The sequence below is a fragment of the Pleurodeles waltl genome, chromosome 2_2 (assembly GCF_031143425.1).
Source record: "Pleurodeles waltl isolate 20211129_DDA chromosome 2_2, aPleWal1.hap1.20221129, whole genome shotgun sequence".
Taxonomy (NCBI): Eukaryota; Metazoa; Chordata; class Amphibia; order Caudata; family Salamandridae; genus Pleurodeles; species Pleurodeles waltl.
Window position 1 is genome coordinate 194,680,754 of NC_090439.1, and position 13,068 is coordinate 194,693,821.

At 43.3% G+C, this 13,068-nt stretch overlaps 1 protein-coding gene across 7 annotated transcripts in view; it reads right to left on the reverse strand.

The window, feature by feature from the left end:
* The window catches only part of ELP2 (elongator acetyltransferase complex subunit 2), a 1,253,630-nt gene that overhangs the window by 1,068,774 nt on the left and 171,788 nt on the right, over positions 1 to 13,068 (reverse strand). The gene's annotated exons all lie outside the window — the stretch shown is intronic.

Below are 13,068 nucleotides of genomic sequence, written 5' to 3' on the forward strand. Positions count from 1 at the left end.
TAACTACAATGACATCAGTATATTGTGCAAAAGGAAGGCGAGTGTGAATGCTAGCTCTGCCATCACAAAAGAGGCAGTCTACGGTCTCCATCACATCCTTCCTTCCTACCCAGTCAGTACCAAAGGACAGTAGTCACCAGACTTTGCTAGGGGTGTTGGGCCGGTGTTCTAAGGAGGTCGTGAAGAAAAGTAATGAGAGCAAATGTCTAGCCCCCTGTAGAAAGCTGGCTCTGTATATACCTGATTAAAGTGATATATAGGGTGCACAGAGTCCAGGGGTTCCACAGAGGCTTAGCAGAAGCTAAAGTAGATAATGCTAATGCTCTCTTTTGTGGTATTGTGGTAGAGCAGCTAAGCTTATTAGAGGGTAGTGCAAAGCAAGTGCTATAAACACACAGGCAGTAAAGGAAGCACACACAATGACTAACTCCAGGCCAACGGTTTTTATATAGCAAAAATATACTTTGTTACTTAATTCCTAGAACCTCAAGATTCAGTTTGCAGGTAGATACATTTGTAAGTAAGTATCATACATATGTAGCAACACCACTTTGTTTCAAAAGTTAAACGATTTTCAAGAAAATAGCAAATATCGGTTTTAAAAGTTGACACCACAATTTTCAGGGACAGTTCTGGGGGAAGGAAAGTTAGTACGGTTCTGAGGTAAGTAAAAGACTTACAGTTCCAGTCTATGGGAGTTAGGATGTCAACAGGTTGGGGTTCAAGTTAACCCCAAACATCGACTACCAGCAACATGGGGCTAGCTAGGTGCAGAGGTCAAAGATGAAGCAAGATATAAAATGGAGTCCTACGGAGACTGGGGCACTCAGAATCAGGCCAGCTTCAGGTAAGTATCCACGTTTTCGGAGGGGAGACCTGGGGGGTTTAGGTGAGAACCGGGACGGCCACAAGTCAGCAGCAAACACAAACCCTCAGTGGCGCTAGGGCAGCCGAGTGCAGGGTGCAAACACAGCATTGGGCTCCCAAATGCTTCTCAATAGGGGGACCCTGGGAGTCTTAGAGATGCTGCAGGCTAGGTCTAGGGGGTCGGTTCCAGAAAACCACAGGCTGGACAAGGAGGAGGGCCGCATGCTGAACGTTGCTGGACCGGTGGTCGGATTCCTCAAGGCCAGGGGGCTGCGGGTACAGAGGTACCTTTAGGCGTCAGGAATCTTTGTCCGGTTCTCTCGCAGTCAGGGGGCTCCTTTGGATTTAGGCTCCAGGTGTCGTCGTGTTGGCCACAAGGGATCAACCCAGGGTAGACACAAGGTCAGAATCGCCTGGGGACCTGCTCTGGACCAGTGGCCACCTGGACACGGGCAGTGGGCATTGAGAGCAGAGTGGGCAGGACCTGGGGATCCAATTAGTTCTGGAGTCCCTTGCTGCAGTTTCTTTCTAGACAGGGACTCTCTCCATAGGAGATCTTGGGCCTCTGGTGTGCAGGTAGTCCTCTAGAGGCTTTTAAGAGGTCGCTGGTCCTGCAGGACTTGTTGCCTTATTGTAGCAGGGCTTCAGAAGCTGGAGACAGGCCTGTAGGGCTGGGACCAAATCAGTTGCTGTCTTCAGTCTTCTCTGCTGAGGGTTAGCTTAGCAGTCCGTCTTCTTGTCTTCTAGAGGTCTCCAGGAATCTTTTTCTGTCCTTGCGGGTGGAACGCGCTACCGATATTCGGAGTGCCGTTCCTCGCATTTTTTTACTATACTTTCTGGGAAGCATATATTTCGCTCCTGGTCGCGCTACACTTACTTGTAACCTTTTTTCTTCTGTTGTTGTTGGTGGTGGGTTTTTTGTTGGTCCTTTTGCCTGTCTCTATCCATGTTGTGTCCATCTTGTCTTCTTCGTGATTTTGTCCCAGCATGCTCTGTTTTTCTTTTATACTACTTTCTTTTTCCTATACTGGTCTATGAGCTTTTCCCAATCCAAGATGGTGTTACTTCCTTTTCCTGTGATGTCACTTCCCTTTTCTCAGTATATAAGTCAGTCAGTCTTGTTCCTCCTTGCGTTGCAAACACTTCCTTCTGGTTGTGCTGTTCGCTTCTGTTCTTTGCTCCTGCTTTTTGCCTTGGGAGATTTTTGCCTGTTCTTTGTTCCTGCTTTTGCCTTGGGAGATTTTTGCCTGTTCTTTGTTCCTGCTTTTGCCTTGGGATATTTTTGCCTGTTCCGTTTTTCCTGCCTTTTACCCTGGATTTTGCCTATTTTTGTTTCCTGTTGTCAAGTCCTGTTTTTTCTTGTTTTCCTTCAGGAGTTCCTGTTAAAGGTTTTTTCCTTCTGGAGGGTACGGTCTGCTTTGGCGTAGCCTGTCAAGCGGCACGGTGGCTACTAGAAGGGGTCGCCCTTATCTGGGAGTATCCAGGACCTGTAGAAGACTTGGTGTATTCGCCAATCCGAAACCCAGAGGTGAGAAGTCCAGCGCAGTACGTGACAGCTGGTTCCTACAATTTAAAATGGATATAGGGGAGTGGGTGAGCAGGCATTGGGATGCTCCATTGAATATAATAGGAATAAAGGTGTGCAGTGCAAATGGCTAAAAGTTGATTCAAAGGCTCTCTTATCCTCTGTAGTTGGCAACATTTGAACACTGTTTAAACACCGCATTGCCACCAGCACAGGTTCTAGGAGCATTTGCAGATATCAGTGCATCTATTAAGGTTTATTTAACTCTATCAATTCAACCTGATCGAAACAAACCAGTTAAATGATTTGATAACTCATGCACATGTGCCCATGCTGAATTTATACGGGTCTCCAAGGAGTCAGACTGAAATTACAAAGTGTAGAGTCCAGTATAAGGATTTAGTTTCACTAAGGAAAAAGATGATTAGAAAAGAGGTGTGGGAGCAATTAGTGGACGGCTCAGTTGCGAATTCTGGAAAGTAGTTAACACTCCTTTCTTCAGCCCAGACTCAACTAAGGGGATTAAGCTTCACATTCTAACACATAGCTGGATCACTCACTTTACAAAGATCTATTCGTGTAATGTGGATAAACGTGCGAAATTTGTGCCAGATGGATCAGAAAATGTTAATAGTGAGGAAGTTGTTATACATTTGAGTGATGTGATATAAGCAATCAATTGTTCTCTCCCAAATAAGGTACCAGGGCCAGACGGTGTCCCAGATGATCTTTTTAAGAACAATCTAGATGTATGGGCACCAATTCAGGCGAATGTTTTTAGAGCTGCTGTAACCACTGCCCGTCCCTCAGCTTGGTCCAGAGCTAATACTGTCCCAAGTTTCAAAAAAGGCAATTGGAAAGATCCTGCGTGCTATTGCCCTATTTCACTGATTGACGCTATGGCACAAAATGTTGGCAGAACTCTTTTGGATTGCTTGGAAGCATGGGCATTTCATAACAATATTATTTCCTGGGCACAGTATAGTTTTCAGAGGGTTGTGGGGACAGTTGATCAATGTTTGAACTTTCATCTGCTAAGAGAAAAGTATGTGGGTGTTAGGCAAGAATGCTTATATTTGGTGTTCATGGATTTAACTGCGGCGTTTGATAATGTTGTTAGAAGTTAACTATGGGCAAAGCTGATTAAGCAAGGTGTTAATCCTAAAATAATGCACCTGCTGGCACAACTCAATAGTGACATGGAAACAAAGATCAGAAATGGGCTGGAGGGAAATGTACTAATTTCTTTAAGATTGGGAAGGGGGGAATCAGACAAGGATGTGTTCTGGGCCCCTTTCTGTTTATCTTTTATGTAAACGGTGTAGAGGAAGCCCTAGCAGAAGAAAAAGTGGACCCTCCCAAGATTGGTGGCAGACCACAATCAGTATTAATGTACGCTGATGATTGTGTCCTCATGGCTAGAACAGGTAGGGAGCTCCTAAAATTGCTAAATAAATTTGTGGAGTTCATGACATCGTTGGGTATGACCACCAATAGAGTAAAATCTTATACCAGGGTGAGTGGTACCCTAGAAGTAGGGTCCCCTGGTTTTATATCTAAGGGATTCACCAGATGTACACCACCCTTGACTCCCCTCTGTGTCTAGTTTTCAGAAATGTCTGGATTTGGTAGGTTTACCTGGGTGGCCTCGATCCCTGGACACAAAAAACGCTGATACCTCATTGCCAAATCACATAATTGTTGTGAGAGGAAACAATGATGTTTCCACATTGTATTTTGAGTCCTTTCCTGTTGCGGGTACTACACCTACTCACATAGGTGAGGTACCATTTTTATTTGGAAACTTGGGGAAATGGTGGGTAGGACATTTGTGGCTCTAGATTCCAGAACTTTGAGGAAATGTGTTTTTAGTCAGAGTTTGAGGTTTGCAAGGGCTCCTGGGTAGGAAACTCTGGTGATAGTTGTGGAAGTCACAACACCCTGGGTTTCCCCGGGTGCCTAGGTTTGAAAATGTGCAGATTTGCTTGGTTTCCCTAGGTGCTGGCTGAATTAGGGTTCAAAATCCACAGCTAGCTACAGAGCAAAACAATTTCAGTTTTCAGTGGAAAAATGTGATGTGTCCATGTTGTGTTTTGGGGGCTTTCCTTTCGCTGGCACTGGTCCTACCCACAGAAGTTAGGTACCATTTTTGTAGTGAGACATGTGTGAATGCTTGTCGGTAGAAAATCTGCGGCTCTCCACAGATTCAAGAAGTTTTCCTCACAGAAATGTGAAGAAAATGTGTGTTTTAGTCAGACTTTGAGGTTTGCAAAGGGCTTCTGGATAGGTAAACCTGGAGGAAGCTACACAAGTCACCCCACCCTCAATTACCCTATGTGTGTAGTTTTGCTAGGTTTCCCTAGGTGCCCGTTGAGCTAAGTCTCAAATTCCACATCTAGCCACATCGTAAAAAAAAAAAAGGGTACATTTCCAGTGGAAATATGTGATGCGTCCCTTTTGTGTTTTGGACCCTTTCCTGTTGCAGGCACGAGGCCTACCCACACTAGTGAGGTACCATTTTATATCCAGAAACATTTGAAAATACATAATAGTAGAACATTTATTATTACCAATTGTATTTCTCTGCATTTGTGCCTTCGAAATATAAGGTAGTGTGTAAGAAAAAAGACACTTTGAAAAATATCCTCTGAATCATATGCTAATACCAACAAATTCAGAGATGTACAAATAATCACTGCTTCTAAACTATGTATTTAGAGTCTGTTTCAGAAATACATAGGTTTCCTAGATAACTATTTACACTCTTACATATGAATTGTTCTAGACTCAGTTACACAATGAAAAACAATTATAAGGTGCAGTTCAGTTGTTAACTCGGTACATCGGGTTCTTGGAAAACCTAAAAACCTTATATATCCCCACAACCAGAAGAGTCAAGCGTACATAATGGTATATTGCTTTTATATAGTGAACATTGTGAAAAGTTACAAATGAAAAGGTAGACACAAGCAGCTGTTCTCCCCTACTTACTTTCAATGTATTTTTATTTCCACATTTAGATTCCCTAAGAAAACACCTAGCTGAATTAAGAATTGTGTCTAATTTTCAGAACTCTATAGCTTTCCAAGCTCACTCATGGTTCCCATCACAAACTGGAAGTAGGATGAAAGACAAAAATTAGGAAAAATGGGCTACTTCTTTGAAAAATGCCAAAACTATGGTTAAAATAAACAGTTGTTTTGATTTAGCTCTGCATCTTGATGAAATTAGGGAGCAATGGTGACTTTAGCACAGCAAACCTTTCATTGATGCCATTTTTAGGAGAAAAAAAACACTTTTTTTGCAGAGCACTTTTTTCCTATTTTTCCCCAAAGACCCAATATTTTGCCTATTTTCTCAGCCTCCTCCAGGGGAATCCACAAACCTTTAGAATACCCAGGATGTTGGAAAAAAGGTGACACAAGCACGAACTACCTCGATTAGCCACAAAAGGGCTAAGCATTCTAGGGGAAAAAGGCCTAGCAGCGAAAGGGTTAAAAGCTTCCCAAATAACACCCGCAGGCTCGACTGACTCTGTATGAACCGCACAATAACCACTTTACCACGGACAGTGGATTCCCGAAAGCTGCAATATAATGACGCCATCTTGGAATTTAGATCTGGGTATTAGTGGGGTGCCCCCTCAGGGAACCATTCAGTTTTCAAAGGGGCATGGTCCAAGATCTTTTTGTCACGATAATCAGTTTCAGCCTAGATATGAGGGCTGGGGAAGAATCAAATTAATAACCTCCATGGGTCATCTTCCATAATTCAATCACATCAGCCCCCTCAACGGCCTTCCATCTAACCCCTGGAGCTGTCTAGCGCCTTATCTAGGACATACAAAATAGAACAGAATTAAAATCACCAATGCAGAAGATCTGGTGATCTATGAAGGGGAGCAAGTTGGGTAAAAAACAGAAGCGCTCACTTTCAACATTAGGGGTTTACACATTAGAAAAACAGTACCTACCTGCCATGAAACATGCCACCATCCCCATCTACCTCCCTCCTGGATCCCTAAATATGAATGAGAATGTCAATACACTCCAAGCTGAGACACAGAAGGCAGAGTGCCAACATCGTCCATCCCATATCAAACCAAGTTTTGGATGTTTCACATTTGATACATGAGCCTCCAGCGCTGCTATCTGGAAATGTTTTCTTCTGAGGATAAGCTATATTCTATTTTGTTTCACTACCACATGTGCCCCCTACATATTCCAAGATCATACAACTAATCATCTGCTCTGCGTTTAAATTTTAACAGTTACTCCAGTACAATATTTTCCTGCAAAGATGTCGACACAATCTGCCTTGTCTCCCAAATGATGCCCAAATATAACTATTTTCCATCTCTGTTGATCATACCCCAACCTGACCACTTCACCACTAGTAGCTCTTTTTAAATTCTCCTCCCAACCCAACATACAGATAATGCTATACTTTTTCACCTGTGCTAGTCCCCACTAAATAGGAGTGTATCCATTCTTAAGATTTCACAAAAGTACCAAGAAAAATCTACAAAAACCAACACTTATCACCAAACAAGTCTTAAACCACTTGACATTATTATTTAATAAACAATATATGTTGGTAGCTCTTGGTCTTTATTTAAATAAGTACAGGTTACATCAGATATATTTTTAGACCTCTTCCCCTATAGCTGGATGTGGTGTACTTGTGTACCTGCAGATTCATGGTCCAGGAGATTCAACACATTTTAATGTTTCTTCTGGAAATTTGAAGAAATACCCTTTTCCTTGCCCATCAATCTACAGCGTAGGGGGAGGCAACAACGCATATGCAATCTTTGTCTCCCTGAGTAAGCGCTTTACATGGCAAACATCTTACATCTCTTCTGCATTTTCAAGCAAAAGTCAGAATAGAATCCAATGTAATTTATTTTTTCTGGTGGGACAAATTTAGGAGTTTCACCTTATCACTCTCGCACTGTATATAAATAATTATCAGTCCTCGAGAGGCACCCAGTGGTTATTTTTGCACGGGCATTCTGTGATTTCCGACCACTAGCAACTAAAATCTCCCCAGATCCTCTCTACTGGGAAACAGCTGTGCATAAGTTCTCTAGAAATATCCTTTTTGTGTTAGGACTCTACTCACTGCATCAGACTCAGAAAGTCTTACTTTATTTCTCCTCGATCTGTCAGCCAAAAAAGAAAGGGGTCTCCGTTTCATGTGTTATTTTGTAGATTTTGTGGGCTTTTGTGTGGTGGTTTGATGGAGCTCTTAGTGCATCTGTTCAAGCAGCCATCTTAGTCCACTCATGCCATAAGAGTAATTAATATGGCAAATGAAAGATAACTGGGCTAAGACCACACAAAAGTAATGAAACAACAAGTAAGTGAAATGTTAAAGGTTCACCACCATCATGTGGTTAATGTGGGTTAGACAAAAACAAATTAGGCAGGAAAACCTACACACCCCATAGGGTCAGCACCCCTCTATTATTTATTGAGTTCATTCGGTCTAGAGATCTAGGCCATTTTGAGTAACAAAGATAACAATCATACATGATAAAATAGTATTTGTTAAAAAAAACAAGATAACAATAAAAAAAAAAACAGTAATAATCAGGACAGTATAACAATAAGATCAACAGGACTAAGTATTTGATTATAGATAAAAAGTACAATAAATAAGACATGGCTAAAATATTAAGAATAAAAAGATAAAAGATAAAATATAAAATTCTGTCTGACAAACCAATGTGTGCAATTGTTTCCCCGTAAGAACTGGCCCTTGTCAATCCTCATATAGAGGCAAAAAAAGAACAGTTGAGACTCCTTCTGTCGACTAAAGACAGGATGGCTCACATGCCCTTTGAAACAATAAGCCTACGCCGGATGTACCAGGCCTCCGCTAAAAATTTGGTAACTGTAATAGCTACCACGGAGGATGAGTCGTATGTACAGATTCTGGTGGCGTTTGCTCTATCATGTAATGACATATTTTTGCAGAGGGGAATGATCCACCTCCCTCTGGGACTTTTATACAGAGGGCAGAAAAATAGTATATGCTCTATTGTTTCTTTACAATTTTGGCAAGAGATACATCTATCATTTGAAGCGATGTTAGATGACCAGTGAGCCGTAAAACCATTAATAGGCAGTGTACCATATCTTAGTTGGAGATATAAAGCACGGGCGTACGGAGGCATGGGAAGGTTCAAGAAGTTCTCAGGCCAGGGCTCGTGCTTGAATTGGAGAAATTCCATTGTTAGCCTGCCCGCCCCTTTTTGGTGCAAGGAGTCTTCGTTAACTTTCTCCCAATATCTTTTTGTGACAAGTTTCTTTGCATTATCGGGGATTTGATCCGGATAGTTCCAGTAGGAAGGAAAACCTATTTTGACCCAGGCAGATTTCATTTCCTTCAGCCATGGGATTTTCTCCAGTGCCTGGGGGGTGGCTATGAGCTCTCTTATAGCCAACCTATATGGTTCGAGTTCAACAGATTTCCATAAGCGGATCCAATAGGAGAGAGGCCTTAGGGCTGCTGTGGTTTTGATACTGTTTAGACCTAGGTCAAGCCTTAGAGGGGTCATTGGTGAGCCCATACCTATCCAGGCAATCTGTCTAAGGAAATGGTTTTCCTTGGTTTGCAGAGTATCAAGGTTTTTGTGGGACCCCCAAAGTTCCGCTCCATAGAGGGCCGCTGCTCTGATTTGGACATTGTAGATCTCTGCAAGTATGTTCAAGGGGGGACTCGGAGCCTTTCTCGATCTACGGACAAGGGCCCCACCTCTCTGGCTTATAATGAGAGCCCCTTTGTCAATGGCTGCCATCCATTTGCCTGTGGTCGATAGTCTGAAACCCAAGTAGTCGAACTCTTCTACTTTCTCCAGTGGAATCGAGTTCATTTCTATGCTAACGCGCGAGCGTTTCTTGGAGGTACTATATATCATGAGTTTTGTTTTCTTAATGTTTACATCCAGACCATAGTCACTACAAAAAACACAGAATTGGTTGATCAGGTTTTGGATTCCCATTGGCGATTTAGATATCAAAATTGTGTCATCTGCATATAGCAGACACAGGATTTTTTTCCCAACCAATTTAGGTGAATCATTTATACAGTTCTCTAAGTAGTGGATGCAATTATTGATATATAGCAAAAAAAGAGTGGGTGCCAGAACACATCCCTGTCTAACTCCTTTTTTAATAACTACGGGGTCAGTCAACTCACCCCCCTGGCCACATCTAATTTGAGCGAAAGTATTTTCATGCAGTTGAGCAATGAGTTTCAGGAGACCAGATGGCACTCCCATGTTTGATAATGTTGACCACAGCAGGTTCCGGGGGATCAAATCAAATGCGGCTCTGAGATCTATGAAGACCACATAGAGATTACCCCTCCCCAGGTCAACAGTCTTCCATTTTATTGACATGAATCTTAGGGCTTGGTCAATTGTACTCACTGCAGGTCTAAAGCCTGCTTGTAGGTCAGAAAGAGCTTCGGACTCCATAATCCATTCCTCAAGATGGAGCAAAAGATGCTTTGCATAGATTTTTTGGGAGTTATCAAGGAGACTAATCGGACGATAATTGGCAGGGATGTTCGGATTTCCTTTTTTAAAAATGGGTACTATTTCGGCCCCTTTCCAAGTGGGAGGAGCGGGGGCCCCTGCTGCAATAGCATTGCAGATAAGGTTGAGATATGGTGCCCATATATCTGGTCTTGATTTGTATAGATCGCCTGGGATCTTGTCTGGGCCAGGGGCTTTTCCCCATTTCAATGAGTCTATTGCTGCTCTTGTTTCGGTTAGGGAGAATGTGATCGGGGTAGTCTCATGGTTTATTGGGGCATCAGGGGCCCACAAAGATATTTCAGAAGGCCCTTCATATAGTTGCCCAAAGTGCTCTACCCATGATGCTGAGAAGATTGATGAGCCAGGTGCGGCAGGGGAGTTGCTACAGTCATCAGTTATTTGTTTCCAGAACCTAGATGTGTCATTAGATTTGGCAGTCTCCAAAATAATAACCCATCTGGCCTCTTCCCAACTTCTGCGTGCCTTAGAACATTCCTTCTTATAAACTTTTCTGGCTGTTCTTAACAGCCCAACATGGCCATCTTTTATTGCTTCCAGGAGAGACAGTTGGGCTTCTCTGCAACAGTTGTCAAACCAAGGAGCGCAGTGCTTTTTGTTAGATTTATTGAGAAACTTTTTTGTGAAAAGATGCTTTAAAGATTGGAACAAGTCAGTGTGGGCTGCTAAGACTCTGTCACCCTCCCCATTCTCATTTAGGCGGATCATACACTCCATCTGGTTGGCAAGCAGGTTGTAAATGGATGCCAGGTGATTAGGGGAAGAATTAACAGATTCCCATTTTAGGTTGCGTCTGTTATTTGTTAGAGCCAGCTGGGAGGCATGGCTCTTGGAGTAGGGCACAGTAAACGAAGGAAAAAGTCCTCTGGTTGATAAAATCAACGGGTCATGATCACTCTCAATTTGCTTTTGAACCCTCATATCAAACATGTGGCTCCACAGTCGGATGTCAAGAAGTATATAATCGATACGACTGCTGAGCCCTCCGCGCCTAAAGGTAGCTTGTAGATTTACATCCGAGCGTGAGCGACCATTGCAGGCTCGGAGGCCATGGGCTAGTGTGATGTCGGCCAGTAAGCGCGCAGATTTATTCAGCCTTGGTCTTTTGTTGGAGACTAGCTGAGGGATGCCCCAATGGGCATCCTCTTCTTTACATATTCCTTGGACTAGAGGATTAGGTTCAAAAGTGACATTAAAATCCCCTCCAATCAAAACAAAGAAGGAAGGATTGTTTTTAAGAAAACTGTCCAAAATGGACAGGACATCAGAATCGGTGTGGGAGCTCACATTCCTGTTATAGATATTAATTAAAAGTAACGGTCTCTCTTCAGAAATCATTATTAATAGGACTTGCAAGTCAGGGCAACCCGTATCTATTTCTTCTATCTTGCACCTAAGAGAAGTGTTGATCCACGCAAGCAGCCCTCCCGATGGTCTCCCAGAAGAGGACTTGCGTGCTGGAACCCAATAGCTTTTAAAGCCTAGTCTATATTTGGGTTCTAATGCCCACGTTTCTTGGAAGAGGCAGATCAGGTGATCATCAATAAGACTGCCCCATCCTGGACTTTGTAATTTGCTTTCCAACCCTGCTATATTCCAGCTGAGTACCTTATCGAGATCCTCTGTTTTTATGGACCCTGCTTTATTCTGAGGATATTTCCTACAGGGGGAGGAACTGCTAGGAACCATACTAATTCCCTCGGGTATATTAGGACCAGTGGCTTTCTCGCTATGTGCCATGTGAACCGCGCTGGATGTGACCCCAGCTATATATGAATTAGGTAGGTTGGACATGCGGGTGGACCCCAGAATGTGTGGAACAATTGACAGGTACGGAATACATTCCTCGCTGGCTTGGCTCGTGGTGCTTGTGGGTGGTCCCTGGTTAACAGGATCTGCCAAGGTCGAAGGGGCAACAGAGTTAGAGATGCTGAGGGCAGTAGAGTGAATGTCCTCAGCCTCACCATTGCTCGGAGCCACTTCCGAAAGGTCATCTCCTAGTCAGTCTGTCTCATAGAGAGATGACGAAGGGCATCTTGGGCCAAGTAGAGGGATAGACTGTGTGTGGGTAGCCGGGGGAGCCCCGTATAACGTTGGCAGTTGTCTACTCCAAGCTGGCGTGGGAGGTGGATAAAAGACTTGTAACCTGCAAAGGGAGGCTTTTCCAGTTATAGGATAAGGTCTATTAGCGTTTATAAAGAGCCGTTGGACAAGGTCTGGAGAATTAAAGTTGATAACTATGCAGTCCCCTGAACCGATCTTCGCTAGGGAACCCACCCACCCTACCCTTCTCACCATCAGTATTGAGGGTGTCATGGAAAAAGCAAACCCTGCGTTCACATGCAACCAATGAATAACCTTGTTTTTAAGTTCGGTAAAAGATTCAGTGGAGTGAGGTTTGAGTTCAGGAACATTCGATATAATGAGTACATAATGACATGATTCTGGTGGCAAATGGAGCACTTTTGGATCTGACAGGCCCCTGGACTTGTCGCTCTTCTGGTGTTCTGTAAGCCGGTGATCCCAAGTGGGGTTGCCATCTCCCGGATTAGTTACAGGGTTATTCCATGTGGAGGTTCCTTTTAAAAGGGGAACTGGAACCATATGGGGCTTATTCATTAAAATACTAGCTGTTTTGACGGAGCTGGACCAATCTTGGTTTAAAGAGGAAAAAGGGATTTTTGCTATTTGGCCAGTAGGTCTGTTGGCAGTGATGGGGTCATGGTTGGCAAGGGGATGGGATTGAAGTTCTACGGATGGAGCAATTTTGGGTGGCTGGCTATTGATAATGCTTTCCAATTTGTCCTCAATCGATTGGAGGCGGGTTAAAATTGGAAGAAAAAGTTTGGAAAGCTCATCTCTTATGAAATCCCTGGTGTACTCATTTGTATGACACTCGTTTGTGTTGTGTAAGGGGATTGATACCGTATCCTTATTAAAAGGTTGGGCCATGTTAGAGGGGCTCAAAGTCCTAGATCGTTTGTTTTTAAAAGCGGGTTCCCTTCGTTTCCTTTTTCCTTTGGTATTGGAATCTGCTAAGGTGAGGGGGCCTTCGTTTGGGGGACTCTGGGCCAGCGGAATAGGTGCAGCACGGGTGGTAATTACAATT